We start from the raw sequence: 17967 nt of genomic DNA, 5'->3' as shown, positions 1-17967 counted from the left end.
CATCTCAGAACTTTGCAGTAATGTATCCGTGCATATAATAAAGCAATTCAACATTTTTTTGAAAATGCTATGTTACTCACTACTTTTAAAGAGAAGAACATCCAGTGGGAAAGTATGTGGTATGAGGGATCCTATCAATAGGACAGTGGCCTTCAAACCTACAGGAAACAAAGAAGTTATTAATGAGTGTAATTTCTAAGTTGTAGACAGGATTCACCCAACAAATCTGTCAAAAGCTGGAACTATTCCTATGGACACTTCTGCAGGTAGAGACAAAAGTCCTAGTCAGAAATACTAGATATATACTACATGGATGGACGACAAAAGCCCAGGAGATGGGCATCAAAAACAGCTAACCTCTGAAAACTGAAACATTATATTTGTACACTATGTTCTTTAAATCCACCTGCCCAAACTTTAAAAAGTTTCATACATGTTCATGAATGGTTGGCATACTAAACTATGCCTCAGAACTGCATCACAGGATATCCGCTGCAGCCATAGCTATTCCAAGCACACACATTTAGGAACACCTCCTGGCATTTATCCATCACCAAAAAGTAACAAAACACAACTTGTTAGGTTTTCCACTAAAATGTGAAATATGAAACAGCGCAAACTGTTCCTGGATGTCTCATATTTCCACAAAATCATATTTGTTTTAATGAGCGATCTCGTGGAAGTATTTCAATTGCCAGCAAGATTGCATTGATAAATGTGATCACTGTACTGCCAACATAGCTGTAAAATAAGCAACAGATGAATGAAGATGAAGTTTGAAGTGTTTTGCAATTGGGAATAGAGCCTGGTTATAGATGTGGAGATGCTCGCAAGTGGAGGTACAGCAGAAGCCAAATCAGTGAGGAACTCCAGCTGTTTTATCTACTCAAATAGCAGCATGATGTAATTCCATCATGCAGCATTGGTATCACCACCCACTTTCATCCTGATGTGGAAACAGAAGGAATTTAATAAGCTGAAGAGACTATGAAGAAATACCAAGGTACAGCCATGGTGGTCCTGGACATAATTCCATCCACACTAACATGGCTCCACAAATCTCAATCATCTGTAAGCCCACGCTGCTCACTTCAAGATGAGGCAAAAAGACCCCTCCTCTCAGATTTCTCTGCATATAGCAAAGAACTCAGCGGAATAGGAGACTTTCACCATGACAGATACAAGAGACCAACCATACTACTCTTCCAAGTCCTTGGAAACTTGGGGAAAGGGGTCGCCCAATTTCTGCTGGACTTTAGAACAGGCAGATGCAGCAAGGCACTGACACAGATTCTGCATGTTCCCCATCTCAGCATAAAATAAAAGACTGACTCCACCCCTCTATCAAATTCTCTGTACAAGGCAGTGGATTCAGAGGAGGAAAGGGGAGGGGATGAGTTAACACAAATACTGGCTGGCTATTAATGTGATGCAACTGTAATTCAATATTGACAAACTAAGTTACACCCACTGCCAGGGAATAAATACCTGAAAGCATATGCAGGAGACAAAGAAGACAGATATCCAACAAGATGCACATATTGTCTCCCTGGCTGAAGCTCTGCCCTCATGATGCAATTATCACACAAGTTACAAACAGATTATCAGTCAGATGTAGGCAGTTGTGTGGACAACTTTTCAAGGCCGTAAGTTAAGTAGTAGACATCAACTGAGGTGTATGGGGTGTTAGGGGAGGGAAGTACCTCTGGTGAGGAACACATTGTGCATGCTCTTTCTTGGGTAGTTTGCCAACCATTAGTCCCACCCTGCACTCAGCTCTCACCTGTGGCTCCCAGAAGCTGTCAGCATGCGACAGCAGGCACATCCCTGGAAATAGCGTTGACTGGCTGCCTAAACCAGGTGAGGGCAGCTGATGGGTCTCAAACCCTCAGTGAGTTATGAACTTCCCCTGCATGTGAAAACAGGCTCTGGTGGATTGAGTGGATGAAGCAAATAATGGGTTCAACAGCCAAGAAAGTGATTTCTGCACATGCTGTAGAGTGAACTGAGGCAGATGGGGCTCATCAACCTGGTAAGGCAGCCCATCTAGGAGAAGGTAAACACTGATCCTATACCTCTGCTGCCTTGTGGGATATCTTGGGAAGAAAAAAACACTAAGGAGTAAACACTACACAAATTCAGAGTGGAGTCCCTAAGATGATTGAATACTGTCTTGGACACCTCCTTCTGGCAACTCCTGCAGCCAAGCAGGTACCAAATCTATTGTTCTGCTTTCCTTTGGACCACATCAGTGAGGCCAAGCAGGGGGGTCTTGTCGTCTGGGCAGCTTGGGACCTCCATACACACTGAAATAACACAGGAGGCAACAATTACAAGTTACTGGTCTCTGCAGTCACAGCAGGTGCTGCGATTCTCCAATGGTCTGATTTCACCTCTGGAGGCACACTCCGTTGTCTCACAAAATGGCAACAAAAACAAAGACAGAAACTACTTATTAATTCTGTTGCCTCCCTGTTCTCATCTGGATAGTGAATCTCTGTAGTTTTGCTCATTTACTATGAAGTCAGGCTTGTGTCTATACTCAAAAATAGATTTTTGCTTTGATACAAATGTAGGGCTTCCAAGTATTTCATGCTGCTAGTACCATTTGATTATAGTATATTTTCTACTTTTACTGGATAGCTATACTTTTAGGATTCAATTAACAGAGGTGATAGGCCTTTCATTGACTGGAAGTAATTGCTAAAAGAGCAGGTTTAAGTCTAGACTCTACACATACCGATGGTATGAGTTCTTTAAAAAGCATCTGAAAATCCACTCCCTCTGCCCCATTCTCCTTCCACCTGAACTATGAAATTTATATTACTCTCTCTTCTAGCATTGCTATAATTACTAAGACAGTGTATGCAATGGGCTTCGAAGACTCTGAAGAACTACATAAAGGTGAATTGTTACACATACACCTCACTCTCATGGATACATACATACATACCCATCTCTTTCCTCCTAATGAGTATCTTCTTGTTAGGAGACTATGAAGAGCAACCCTTAATGGAAAGCTACTGTGGGGAGAGGGGAAATGAGAGCAAAGCATTTCTAGTCATCCTTAAATTCATTTTAAACTTCATAAACCTGGGAAAGGGAGGCGCCCACACACACACACAATGAATGAATGCTTAGGCCAAGGATCAACTTAAGCCCAAGAGCTCCATTTTGAACCTTAATATCAAGGACTTTAAAAACATAACATTTCTTTCAGGAAAAAGCAAAATTAAGCCACGTGAGGAACACAAGAAGACGAAAGCTTTTTAAAAGTACACCAGCGTTTATTCGGCAAATTTGCTGGCGATGAGATACTACAGTACTTTCTAACATGGGGAATCAGCCTCTAGTGTTGCTCCCTTAAAACATGAGATTAAATAGTGACCACCCAAGATTGGGCTCAGTCCATCCTCAAAGTCTCCTGAGGCAGGAAATATCGGTGGCTTTTTTAGAAACTCTCACTCGCTCCCCGCCCTCGGCAGAATCACACCCACAGCTGTCAGCCCCGGGAGCGGCGGGGAGCCACTGAGCCAGGCTCACTAACAGCGGCAGGTAGGGCGGGAAGTGCGAGGGACAAGCCCCCTTCTTCCCTACCACCCCCCCTCGCACCCCGCTCCCCCCCCCCTCGAAAAGCACCTGCCCTTCCAGCTCAACGGACTCACCCGGCTGTAGGCCCAGCAGCCAACCGGCTAGAAATGATGCAACCTGAAGGAAAGCATGACAGGAAGTTTAGAGGGAGGAGGAGGGGCAAGAGCAAGGCGCCGCACGCCCACTCGCAACAGCCTCTCAGAGCGCTCCGTGCACAGGCTGCAAATAAGGCGGCCTCCCATTGGGCCAGAGGGTTTCCGGGCAACCATAAATCCTGGCCGAGGTTTCGGGGGAAGGGGAAGGGAGGCGTGTAGCGGCTGAATGGTAGAGATAAGAAAGGGTAGAAGGGCGCGCACGTCCTACTTGGCTTGCGAAGGGCAGGCGGAGGGCGAGTGGAGCGAAGCCGCGCCGCGCTCACTCTCGGGGGGGGGGGGGGAGGGAGTGCTTAAAAGAAGGACCTTGAATGTCTATGAAGGAACTAGACTGGCTCTCAGTACAGCCTGGGGCTGCTTTCATAGCCGCAGCGCTCTGCGAGGCTCTCAGTCGTCAGCCCTGATTGTTTTATGCAAGACATGGATGGTGAGGATGCATTAAATATATATTGCAAATAATACTGCTATCTATCTATCTATTAAATTTGTATACCGCCCCTCACTGGAAGATCCTAGGGCATCTTCACAACAGAAAAATGCAAACTGATAATACGAATGATGAGTTTACGAATGGACTGCACCTACACATTGTTTCATAAAATTTTTACAAGACTGATGGACGTAGTCAAGTGAGGGGGGGCAAGGACGGGCAGCTGCCCGACCCCCTAAATCAATAAAAATAAAATACATAGGAAACTGAGGTTCTGCCTCCCCTAACAAAAGGCCTGCCCCCCCAAAAAAATCCTCCTGGCTACGCCCATGGGTTTTGAAGACGCTCGAATTCAGGGCGAAAACGCTCTAAGAGGAAGGTTTGTTTGGCAGCCCCTCGCCATTATCAACTCCCGTTCAGAAACCTATGGCCCCACTGTGGAAGGACATGTGGATCCAGAATTGGCCTCCACAGTCACTTAGACTCACTTTTAATACCGTGTTTATGGAAGACAATTTTACTCGGCTACAAGTGATCGCCAAAGAAGAAAACATTAACATTTGTTTTTTTAAAAAAGTTGTTGAATAAGAATACAGAAATTCTGTGAAACGACACTTTTTTAATTGGCAGCTACTGAATTAAAGTTTTGTTATTACTAATAACAAGTGGACCTACTTGGGGTTTTTTATAGGGTAACGGGAATAACTGTAATGGATTGTTTCTATATAGAAATTAATTTTTTTAAAATAAAAAGAAAGAAATTGTGGCAATTGTAAGCCAATCAACATATGAAGTGTGATTTGAAAATTCTCTCTGCTGATTCAGTCCATAAGTGATATAGAACTGATCAATTGCAATGTCAGTAGTTTGCATTGCAGTCTTCCTCCTCTGTTGCAGTTTAAAATCTCTGGATTTCAAAATGACCTCTTGCTGTGTTGTTAAGTGAGCTATAAGAAAGTATACTTTCTTATATATAACTCACTATGCTTTCTTATATATAAATTTCTTATATATAACTGAGTTGTGGGTGGGTGGCAACACTTTGTGGTGGTCCCGGTCCTACTTGGATGGTTGTTTCCAGAGGGTGATGCTCGGAGAGTGCTCTTCGGCCCCATGGAGCCTTCTTTGTGGGGTTCCTCAGGGTCTGATTTTATCTCCCGTGCTGTTCAACATCTACATGAAACCACTGAATAGGGTAACCCATGAATTTTGAGAACATTGTTGGCAATATGCTGATAACAGAAAGTTCTACTTCTTTACATCTGCACTGGAGAGCCAATAAACTGAAGCTCAATCTTATATGGATTGAACTCCAGTTTATTGGCTCTCCATTACTGAAGCAAGGCACTGTTAGTGGGTGGTTCCCTAGACCAGATGGATGGGAGGTTGCCCGCTCTTGATGGGGTTATACTGCCTTTGAAGGATTGGGAACTTCTGGATCCATTGCTGTCGCTTGAGGCTCAGGTGGCCCTGTGGAACAGACTTCTTTCCATCAGATTGGTTGGTGGCCCAGCTGTGCCCCTATCTGGATGGGGATAGCCTAACTTCTGTTGCCTATGCTTTGGTAACCTCTAGGTTAGATTACTGCAGCACGTTATATGTGGAGCTGTGTCCGAATATGGTTCAGAAACTTCCTCTGGCACAAAAGGCAGTGGCCAGGTTGCTTACAAGGTCAAGACAGTTTGAGCATATAACACCAATCCAACCTCAACTGTACAGACTGCCAATTGGTTTCTGTGCCCAGTTCAAAGTGTTGGTTGGAATGGAATGAGGAGATTAATACAGGCTAGCGGCTGCCTGCATTGTGATTCATCGGGGTGGGGATGTGGAGAGATTAAATACTGAAAATTTATATGGAGGAACAGATGCTGTCTATAGGCAAAAAAAAAATAGAGATGTACAAACATTATTTCTTCTTTTCTTTTTATCACTGATATTAAATTTCCATCAACATGTGTTTCCTTTGCTGTTTTGTCTTTTATGTAATTTGAACACCAGCATGGCCTGTTTGTAATCTAGGGTGTGTTCACAGCATTTTGCTGCTGTAAGTAATCAAGAAACAATCCTCCTGGCTCAGGCTTCATCAGTGTTCAGTGTTTACTTCTTTCTAGATTATCTTTCAGGGTTCGCTGCTGTTTTCCCTATACTGCCTAAAAGGGAGTGAACCACTTTGGAACTACATTAGTTTTTCTGGGGAACAATTGCTGAGGTAAAGCAGATAAAGCTATTTCTGCCTTCCTAGGGGAAAACAGTTGGGGTAAATGAAGAATAGGCATTGTGGTGCCCTGCACATTGTTGCCAGCTATAACGGCAGCCCCAGCCAACTATGTTAGTTGTCAGGAATTGTGACAGTTGGAGCTCACAACACATTGGCAGCTCCTCGGGATAAAGTGTCTACTTTCAAAAGCAGCATTGACATAATTGATGCAAAGGAATATTCAGAGTGGCACTATTTTTCTCAGCCTATATCAAAGCGGAAAGGCATAACAGTATCTACTACATACCTCACCCTCCATAAATTCTTCAATTTTAAATGAAAATAATCCAGTATTCCTTAGAAGATGGGATTATCTAACTTTACCTTTAAAGTAAACCTGACAGGTAGGTTAGGCTTAAACAGTGCACTTCACAAATGAGGAACACAAGTCATTTTGGATCAAGGTCCAGAATTTTGCCCTCTACAGTGGTACCTTGGGTTAAGTACTTAATTCTTTCCAGAGGTCCGTACTTAACCTGAAACTGTTCTTAAACTGAAGCACCACTTTAGCTAATGGAGCCTCCTGCTACTGCCGCACCGCTGGAGCACAATTTCTGTTCTCATCCTGAAGCAAAGTTCTTAACCTGAAGCAATATTTCTGGGTTAGCGGAGTCTGTAACCTGAAGCGTATGTAACCTGAAGCCTATGTAACCCGAGGTACCACTGTATAGTACAATGGCTTCTGTTACTACTATAATTTCAGGGGAGAGTAAGAAGTTCAGTTCTTTACCCCTCACATCAATGTCAGTAGTAAAGTACAGTAATTTTAAAAGTAAGGTGCAAACATATCATACCTCATCAAGGTATCTGGTTGCATCAGTCTTGGCTCTGGAAGTGAGAGTCCCATATGGTTTGAAAATATTCACCTACCTCTCTAACAGCTAAATGGGCAGAATAAAAACATTGCCTCCTTTCTGTTTCTGGTTCCTCCATACCTAGGGTGTAGTTATCTTAATTCCAACAAAATCCTGTGGTTTGTTATGAAAATAATTCTTCTGCCATTTAACAAGAAGGAATTGAAGATGCTGATTATACACCGAAAGCAAAATGCAATAGTCTGGAGATGGCATGCACTAAAACTGTAACTGCCCAAGTTCTAGAAGTGAGGCTATGCAGAAAACCTGAGCACAGGGTATCTCTTAATAAAATACCAGCACTTATGTTCATTAATGCAGCACTCACAGAGATTTGTAAAGCATTTTACAGCACAGCTATAAAACAGAGTTAAAACACGCATACATTTACAGCTTCACTCTATGCTTTCAAACACACCCTGGTACCTTAATGCTATGCCAATCAGCTTTGAGTGAAAGACCACTAGAGGGCAATATTTTCCCTCACTGGGAAGTCATTCAATACTGTACTGTTATAGAGTCCTATAGACATCTGCTTGAGAAGGACTTTTCATATATTCATATTTATCCAAGTTCTGGATTCAGTTATTAAAATCTGTTTTCATAAATGTTTCAAAGTTAGTGAAAAGCACTGATGATTTGTATAGGCCAGGGGTGAGAGCCCCAGCAGAAATTTAAAATCACAAAACATGCAGCAAAGTAAAGTGTGGAAATACAGACTGTTAGACCTTTAAATTAGCCCTTCTATGTTGCTTGCAAAGTTCCCCACTTCCCTTAGCATAGAAAGAGACTGCACATTCGGTAGGTTAGGAATTGTTTACTTACAAAACTTTTCAAATGTCAGATTCATGTGCTATTCCATACATCAGCAAGAAAAGACATGCAGCAAAACCTAGGTTAGTTCCCAAGTGGTAAATGTTTCTAAATTAATTGTATCAAAAACAAATATGGCTTGCTTAAGCCACGCAATCTAAGCTCAGAGCATGCATTGTAGACCTCCTTACTGTTAGGGTTCAAGAGAGAGAACAAAGATTTTGGTAATGCTACCTCCCAAGGTGAGGGTGTCTTAACTGCTTTGTGCATCCATTAGAATTAAGCATTTGATTATATGAGGCTGATTTATCCCACAGGAGTTGCATGCCAATGGTGGGTGAAGCAAGAAGCAGAAGTGTGTGGAACAGTATTAATGTAAATGTGCGCTTATATAATAGGCTAGTTTCTACAGACACCCCGCCCCCCTGTCTTCTTTCCAGACAAGCAAGAAGAATCATCAGAGTCCAAGGACACAAAATATGGGCTGGACAAGGTTACTGTTAAGCAGTGCTTTTTTTTAGAACAAAAGGTGCCAGAACTCACCATGAAGTTGTTATAATAAGTGCCACACTTTTGACATTTGCGGGGGAGGGGGGGGAACACAGGTACTGCGTAACTTTGAGTACCCATAGAAAAAAAGCACTGCTGTTAGGTGGATTTGCAGCTGGTTAACTAATAGAACCCAAAGAGTGCTCACTAATGGTTCCTCATCATCCTGTAAAAAAAGTTGACAAGTAAGGTGACACAGTGCTCTGTCCTGGGCCTGTCGTCGTTCAACATTTTTTATAAATGTCTTGGATGACTTGAGGGGATGCTCATCAAATCTGCAGTTGACACCAAACTAGGATTCACATTTTGTGCAAACCATAAACGTCAAACAGGTATGTTTAAGTTAGAGTTATTCTGTGTTTCAGACTACAAGCAGCACCCACCACTCTCCCGAAGGCATGCAGTCCCAAGGGACTCCCAGTGGAGGGAAAGGGCAATGTGGGCCAATATGATTATCACAATAGCAGCAAAGAAAGTTGTCAAACACCACGGTTTAAATGTTTTAAAACAAATTATATTTGTTTGGGTACACCGTTACATGGAGAATCTTAGCAGATGAGCATAGCTGTTTTTGGATGTGACATGATCTTACCTGCACGGAGGATGAAAAATGTTCTGCTGCTGCAAGAATCAGTACTAGGAAGTCACAGCTGCATAGGTGGAGAGTGCTTAGTACACATGCATTGCTTCAGGCAGTCAAGCTGAATCATATGGGCCTTTCCAGTATTGGTGACATATGAGCCAGCCCTAAGGCAGACAATTATGAATACAGTGTTTCCCTAAATTCCTACAGTAAGGTACTCTAGGATAATTTCTCCAAATCAGCTGAGCCTGATGATTCTGCATCCTCCATTAAAGCCTCAAGTACTGTGAGCAATATTAATGTTAAGCCTTATAACTTTGCAGTCTATTGGAAAGTCTCATGGAAAAATAACACTCCCAGTGATTAATTTGTTGAAAGGGGGACACCAAAGTCTGAATATATGTCACGTAATTAGTCCTGGAAGACCTACTCCTTAAATCAGAGTATATACAGTGGGGCAGCTAAGGAGGCTTAGACTCAAGACTGTATTGCCCTTGCTCCCAACTCAGTAGTTGGTAATGTGCACTGTTTCACTCACTTTAAAATGTGGTAAGCCAGCCATGAGTAATTAGACTAGGCACAGGGTGTGGTTACTCAAGGGTGAAGGAATGGTTCTCTGAACATGCTCAGATGCACCTTTTTATCCACATTTTTGCAGGCTCCACTCTAAGATTAAGAAGCAGTTTTCCTGATAGAACCCTGCCCCGAATTAAGCCCAGCTTTCCCCCCAGGAATGCTATTTAAATGTGGGTTTTAATTTAATTTTATTTGTCCAGGCAGATTTTAAAAAAAGAAAAGAAGAGTGAGCAGCAGAAGAAGAGGAGTTTGGATTTGATATCCGGCCTTTCACTCCCTTTAAGGAGTCTCAAAGCGGCTAACATTCTCCTTTCCCTTCCTCCCCCACAACAAACACTCTGTGAGGTGAGTGGGGCTGAGAGACTTCAAAGAAGTGTGACTAGCCCAAGGTCACCCAGCAGCTGCATGTGGAGGAGCGGAGACGCGAATCCAGTTCCCCAGATTACGAGACTACCGCTCTTAACCACTACACTACACTGGCTCTCAGGGGGAAAATAGCAGGCTTGAGGTTTATGAGACTGCATTGTACCCTTGGCATATTTAGGATAAAATGAGTGGGTTGGGAGGGTGTCTGAAGACCCAAAAGCTTCCCAGCATTTTTAACATAGACACTTCTTAGGACAGGTGGACTCCAACACGCATCAGCTGTTACAAAGTCTATCCAAATATACGTTCACAAGGTAAGCAATGACATCACCTTTTCTCATCCCACTACTTTCCATGTGACAAAATACACACATAGTTTATTCATAGCTTAGATGACAGTTACAGGTCTGACATGAAAGCTTAGCCCTGGAATGCTGAATGCCAGGTGTCTGTCTCAGAGGTTACAAAACAACAAAGCAGGGATATGAGTATGCAGAGTGCCTTTCCCAGGCTAAATCTAGGTGCACACAGCTATGTGCATCACTTGGCTTTTCCACACTCGATTTATAAATATGACTACTAAGTGAATGTGTGGACTGTTGGAAAGAGGACATGAAAAAGGCTTGAAAGGCAGAGGTCCTTTTATCTACACATTGCAGAGAGTAGTCTACAAACAGCCTTGCAGTATAATTCACTGTTATAACCTGACTGTAGGTTGGAGGGTAATGTTGAGAAAGGTGCTCATGGCGGCCCTGCGATGTGCTCCATTGTTAATATTGCAAATTGAAAGGTGAGACTGGTTTTGATTCCCATTCAAGAACTCACATTCAGATTGCACCAAGGCTGTGTACACACTCCCATGTACTCTACATCCGGTGCATTCCCACCACTGATTTGGGAAGCGGTGTACACATCAATAGCTACGATCCATTTCAATCCCCTCCTGAGGGTTTCTTCCAAAGATGTTGTGCATTTCTGCAAACTAGGTAGTTACAATCAGCTAGCTGCTGATGGTTCCATGTATGTGGCTGTGGTTGTTTTGGTTCCACAAGCAACAGAATTTGCTTTATTTAATTGCAATTGGTACATCAGACACATTTTGATTCTAAATGAATACACATACTTTTCATCAGAGATCTGAATAGATGCTAAACCACCACACAATTCTGATTCTCATTTTCTACTGCCACTCCACAGCTTAGACCAGGCATCCCCAACCTTCGGCCCTCCAGATGTTTTGGACTACAATTCCCATCATCCCTGACCACTGATCCTGTTAGCTAGGGATCATGGGAGTTGTAGGCCAAACATCTGGAGGGCCACAGGTTGGGGATGCCTGGATTAGACAAATGACAGGCTCTTCTCAGCAGCTGATCCTTTCCTCTGAACATTGTTTCTTTTTTTTTAGTCAATGGTGGCTGATTAGTAATAAGTCATGCTTTGTATTGTAGTTCATTTTTGTAGTTCTTCACCAGGTGAAGAAACAGGATGAGGTGGCAATGTGAACCAGTGGGGTGAGTCAAGGTGTCTTGAGTTACATCCCTGACACTGCCTTCTGTTTTGCCTCAGGCAAAACACTTCTTCTTCTCATGAAAAAATATTTCAAGGGTACCGTCTTAACCAGGCATAGGCAAACTCTGGCCCTGCAGATGTTTGGGACTATAATTCCCATCATCCCTGACCACTGGTCCTTTTAGCTAGGGATCATGGGAATTGTAGTCCCAAACATCTGGAGGGCCGGAGTTTGCCTATGCCTGGTCTTAACCTAGGCCTCTCAGACTTATTTAGCTGGTGAATGTATTTTGGACTCCCTGTGGTGATATAAGTTATCCCTGTGACTTCATTTGAAATATTCACATGGAAGAGAAAAAGAGAGGATCAGGAGGTCGTCTAATCCAGCCAATGCCAAAGAATAGGATTTTATCATGTTAAGCATATCCATATATCATACAGGTACATCATTACAAACACCCCAGCCATTGCTCAGCCAACTGAGCAGTGAATTACACACACAAACAAATGCTTTTATTGTCATCAATATGAGGACTAGCAAGACTCTGGAATGTGAAGCAAAATCCATTCATGTAGCCTCCTGTGAAAATGTAGGGAGGAATTTGACATCATGCTAAAGTTTCCGAAAGCACAAGAATTTCTGCTTGCCTGACCAACTCTCTCCCCTCTCATTCCCCTGCATATTCTGAGGGTTCTCTCAAGCACACCCCTGAGACAATATATTGGGGGCACGGAGGGAAGAGAGGGGGCAAGTCCCATTACACTAACGGAAGTCATTGTGCAGGCCAGTTACTGGAATCCAGCCCATAGCTGCACACCACGGCCAATCTCTGCCGAGCAGTAGCTGGATGCCAGGGGGTTCCAGGCACTCACCGAAGGTTGGGTTTCTGTTGGAAAACCAAGGCACAGCAGATTCTGCAGAGTCTTAGAAATATGCTTTATTCATACATATTTACACTTGAAGCCTTCAATGGCAGGGGTGCAGAACATTATGTTCAAAGAGTGTCCCTCATTGCTCCTCTCACAGCTTCAGCAAGCTTGGGGCCAAAGTAGCAACAGCCAATCATGGCCTCCAGTCTCACAGTGCAGCCTCCTCTAGCCAGTGCCACATGGAGTTTTGCCTACATTCCTCCTCCTTGTTCCCAGAACACCTTGCCCCAAAACCTCTGCATAAAAGGACAATTTTTTCCCTGTGTGACATCACACTCATGTTGCCCTTGTAGGGTCTTTTGTCTTCTAGATGGCTTTTGAGATGGGGTAGTGGCAGGGCCATCATCTCCCTCTGCCTCTCTATCTTGCAGCAAAACAAGCTCAGCCTGTCAGCTCACCTTAATTGTCAAAGCTCTGATTAAACCCCAGCATCCAAGAAACTAGAAGGAAAAATCTGGTAGCACAGATTTGGGGGATCCCTGCTCCTCCACTAACCCGGTATTGACCTACCAACACAAGTAATCATTCCACCTCTTACGAATCGTGATAATTATAAGTAAACGTATTTGCCCCTCCAACCAGTAAATGAGTTATGAGTGTGGATGGGGTGTGGGGTTTAATCCTTGCTATTCCAGCATGACGGAGATGAGGAGATCAGACAGCAATAACTTTTCCAGTTCACTGTTTTGGTCAGAGCTACATATAACTTCCTGTGCAAAAAGTCTGATGGAGGGAAAGGGGCAAAACAGAGCTGCTCAAACTACACACACCAATCAGCCATGCAAAATGTGGGCAATTGCACAAAACTTCCACACAATGCAAACATTTCGGAACTATTTTGGATATTTTACAAATGCCAGATCTTTTTGCAATTGAATTAAAAGTGGTTTGGTGAATGCAGTGTTCCAGAATAGTGATGGAATGATAATGACATGTGGAAGTACGGGGATAAGTCGGGGGGACAGGACAGGACCCAGAAGCTATAGAGCTACACAAAAAACATCTGGAAGGGCCCTAAGGCACATTTAAGACAACTAGAGTTTGGCTGAGAGCCAGTGGGTAGCATATAAACTTCACATCAATTTGTAATGGGATAGTTTTCCTTTTTTTTAAAAAAAAAAAAGGCGGGGGGGCTGAATAATTAGGATAGTGAGCCAGATCCTCACATATCCCCTGCAGCTACAGTATTATGGTTCTCCTGCTTTCCATAAGTGCAAAGCCCAAGATTTTAAAGTGGTCGTTTACCATTAAGAAACAAGGTGTGCATTAGTGCACCCAGCAAAAAGTAGTGAATCTAAATCATCATCATCAAGACCCTCCCATCCCACTGAAATATCTGCAAAAAAATAAAATAAATCCACATTGAAAAACCCAAGCTGAACTGGGAGAAAATAAGTAAAGGAACACAACAAAGCGTAAACTCCTATTTTTGAAGTCTCTTAGTGAGACAGTTCTGTTTGTTTACTCATCTTCTCGGGGTGGGTGTGTGCAAGAACTGCTCCACGTGACGATTATAAACAAGGCCAAAAGAGCTGGCTGCGCGCGCGTCCCCTTCGATTCGTGCTGGCGCTGCTGCGCTCTTGTAAATAGGGAAACGTTTGACCCATCCTCTTCCTCCTAGTACACCATCTTCATCGGCTTCTCGTTGCCACCCGCCGCCATTGCAAGGAATTTACTACACAGTACTGTACTGTATAGCAGTCATTTTAAGAATAATAACAACAAGCATTCTTAAAAAGTAGCATTAACCTGACCTTAGCAATGATAAATGAGCCGCACTGTTCACTTTTCTTAAACTGAACTGCCCCCGAAAATGTACTCCGTGCCGTCCAATCTCAGCGTCTTGTTTACGCAGAAGAAATATCTCTTGTGTTCAGTGAGGTTTACCCTCGCTTCTATCAAGTGCGCATAGGTTTGCAGTCTTAGCCTGACAGTGTATGAGAAAATGTTTCATTGGTGAGGGAGGGAAGCACTGTGTATTTCAGGAAGCACCTGTGGAAGCGGCTTCCCCGCCGGGGCTGCTTCATGTTTCTGGAAAGAGAGCAGATCGGTCTCCCCTCAATCCCTAAACATGTTTCCTTGTGAGCTCCGCTGAACTAAAAGGGGTTTGCTTCCAAATCGGGGTGCAAGTGGAAACGTCCAAACAAATATGTCCACCTTCAAGGAACACAGTCCACCATTTTCTCTGCCCTGGCAAGGAGACAGGACGGCGGAATCGTCTGCCAGCTGACATGGGGGTTGGGTGGGTGGTGGAGAGTCCATTGATATGAGGCTAAGAGGGAAGAAGGAGTTAAAGTGAGCAGGGAAATAGAGTTAAGAAGGAATTGAGCACTGTAGATATATATATGTATATTATGCGAGACTTGAATGTCACTGAAAATGCGCTTTGCAGCCTTCAGTCCTAGGAGTGGAACCGCAGACTGTGCATTCTGACGGCTCCATCTCTCCGCTACCGAGATGCGGACGTGAACTTTCTCGGGCCGCCACACTCTTTTCGCGTCTACCGGGTTCAGCGACCCACTTTGAGCCATTTTACGCGCCTACCCCACTCGCTCGCGCTTCTACGGACAGCTAAGCACTTTACGGAAGAGACCTCGAAGACGCGGCTCTCGGAAGAAAACGCAAGCGTAAGAATGGTTTGTGCATAGCAGCTCAGGAGAAAACGACTTGCCTTGCGATTTGGACCAAACCAACATAGATATAGATGTACACCCTCACACAAACACACACACAAAAAATGGGGAAAGGAACCTCACAGCAGCAGCTTCCCTCCTCCCCTCAGATTGTCTAATTTTTGCCTTTTATTTGTGTCCCTCCAGTTAAGGTTCTGGAAATATTTGTGGGAATATTTGTGTAGATAATTGTGGGGAACGGGTCACCCCCCTACAGTGGCCGCCATTGGATCGTTCCAAACTATATATATAAGTGGGCGAGGCGAAGCGTTCAAACACACAGAGGCTGAAACGAGTAGGGAGAGTTCGGTATGTGCTTTATTTTTTGAGCGCTTTGAGCTGAGCGGAACTTGTGGGCACAGCCCAGTGGCGCTTCACTCCTCCTCACCCCCCCCCCTCCTTTCCCCACCGTCTCAGGCACCAAAATCCAGTTCCTGTAGAGAAAGAGGAGTCTTGGACTTGAGCAAAACACCCCCGGACCCACCTAGCAGCTCTGAGCAGCAGCGGAGCTAGCCTTCGAGGTGGTCAAGCTGCCCCTCAGCCTGCAGCCTCTCGGCCGGGCTATGCGCTGCAAAAAGGCTCTGGTCAAGAAAAAAACGGAGCGGATTGTGAAAAGGTAGAAGCTAGGTGAGGAGAGCCCAGTGTGGGGGATCTGGAGGTTTGAAGGGCGCCTGGAGAAACCGACCCGAGAAGTAAGCAGCGAGAGAGGGGAAAGGAGGAGGCGAGGAGGGCTGCTGCTTTTGGGGGGGTTGCTTGGCAGCTGCCCCGGGAGTATGCGAGAGGAGTGTCCTTTGCTATGCTGAGAAGGCAAGAGCTGCTGATGTGCGGCAAGGGGGTCCGCTGCTGGGATCCCCCCCAGGCCGGGAGAGGCGAAGAGGTGCCGGAAGGGGCGTTCTCCCGCTTGCAGCCGCTGAAGGAGAGGGGGCAGCCGCGGAGGGTCTTCGGCCGCGGCAGGCCCAGCTGGCACCACCGGAGGCGGGGCAGGAACCCCAGTTCCTCGAGGGCGCACGGACGCCAGCACTATTACCACCAGCAGCAGCAGCAAGCCAAGGTCTGGCCCCGCTGCTACCGGCCCACGCGGCCGCGGGTGCTGCTGTCTCTGCGCCCGGTCAACATGATGGGCAAGCGGGCGCCGGGCATGCGGGCGCCGCGCAACACCAACCAGTTCCTGATGCGCGAGAAGTACCAGCTCATGCACCTCCGCTCGGACTCGGTGGGCACCGAGAGCGGCGGCTCGGACTGCGAGATGGACCCGCTCGACATGGACTCGTACCTGGGCGTGCTGGAGAACGCGCGCGGGGCGCTCCTGGACTGCCCGAGCGCCGACGGGTCGCCCTCCCCCGCCCGGGCCCCGACGACAGCGGCGCTGCTGCCGCCCCCCGACGACGGCGGCCTCTCGCCGCAGGCGCCCGGGCTGCGCTTCTTCGGAGGATCCCTGGAGGGCGCGCTGCAAGAGGAGAGCTTGCAGTACTTCCCCTCCGAGGACGATGTCATCGAAAGCGAGATCTTCATGGAAAGAGACTTTCACGAGTTTTGTAGCAGCATCGCCTGACCTGCCTGGGCTTTTCTTTTCTTTCTGTCGCTGGGCTGAATGTCATCTCGTTACGTTCTCTTTTTCACCGCCGTTTGTCCGAGTGGATCTCGGGAGCCACACCGCCTGGGTAGCTGGGGTGGGTTGTGGTGGTATGAATGTATGCTTCAGTGTATTGAAAACTCCCCAATCTCTTGACTGTCCCCCCCAAAATGGACCAATGGCCAAGTCACAACTTACCACAAAGGTGTGTGGATAAACTTGCTAAGGTGGCAACCTGTGAAGATAGTAGGATTTGTTGAATTTGTGTCTCACACTTGCCTCTGATGTATGTGGGCAAATAGCCATCTCTGTCCCCTGCGTGGTGATACTCCGGTCTGTCATAGATCCTATGGGATCCTTTTTATTTCCTGCCCAAGGAAACTGCAGCAACTCTGGTCAATGGTTTTAACCAGACCCTTTGGACACGCCATTATTATTAAAGATGATCACTAGGAGAGGCAGGGTTAGCCCCCCCAGGAGGCAAGGTGAGGCAATTTCCCCAAGCAGCAGCACCCACAGGGGCAGCAGATCCTGATGTAGATCTTTATTCCCCTACTGTTCCCTCACTTTCCCCCTGGAAGTGGGGGGCACCATTTTGTGGTTCACCTCAGGTGCCAAAATATGTCTGTCTGACCCTGAGGAGGGAAAATTTAGATTTTGACTGGGGGTGGGGAGGGGGAAGGAAGCGCTCTGGCTGAATTTGTCATTTTTATGGAATATGCTCAGAGAAGCTGCTCGGATGCAAAGAACAAAATTTATGCGTTCAAAAGAGATTACAGCGTTTATGTAAGACTCATTGTGTTCTCTAACATTTGTGTATTTTTTTATGATGGCATAATCAGGAAGAATGCAGCTACATCCCACATGCCTTCAACTCCCAGTTAATTTGGGGGATGGATGGAGAAGGGAATTAAAAGAGAAAGACGCTCTGTATTGGGGCATTTTAAAAAAACAAAACAAAACACTTCCCTGCTACCCCTTTGCGTTTTTGTCAAATGGGGCCAGGCCAATTGATATGCAAAATTCTATGCTTATGACTGTAAATAAAGTACACTTTTTATAATAAAAGGAAATGAGATGTGACTTCTTGTGGGTTTTTTTCACCTCTT

General features: G+C 45.2%; 1 protein-coding gene across 3 annotated transcripts in view; it reads right to left on the bottom strand.

Annotated features, from left to right (window-relative positions):
• Positions 1 to 16639, bottom strand: part of IARS1 (isoleucyl-tRNA synthetase 1) — a 94813-nt gene extending 78174 nt beyond the window's left edge. Inside the window, exons 1-2 of one of the 3 annotated variants that reach the window (XM_053377645.1) lie at positions 16559 to 16639; positions 81 to 158 (exon numbers count right to left, since the gene is read on the bottom strand). The gene's annotated coding sequence lies outside the window, so the exon portion shown is untranslated. Of the gene's footprint in view, positions 1 to 80; positions 159 to 3639; positions 3788 to 16558 lie in introns of those variants that run through there. The other 2 variants (XM_053377642.1, XM_053377644.1) reach the window with 2 other exon arrangements.
• Between the last annotated feature and the right edge of the window lie 1328 nt (positions 16640 to 17967).

Source organism: Podarcis raffonei, chromosome 2, assembly GCF_027172205.1.
Source record: "Podarcis raffonei isolate rPodRaf1 chromosome 2, rPodRaf1.pri, whole genome shotgun sequence".
Taxonomy (NCBI): domain Eukaryota; kingdom Metazoa; phylum Chordata; class Lepidosauria; order Squamata; family Lacertidae; genus Podarcis; species Podarcis raffonei.
Note: the sequence above shows the minus strand (reverse complement) of the source record. Positions and strands in the feature narration are given on the sequence as shown.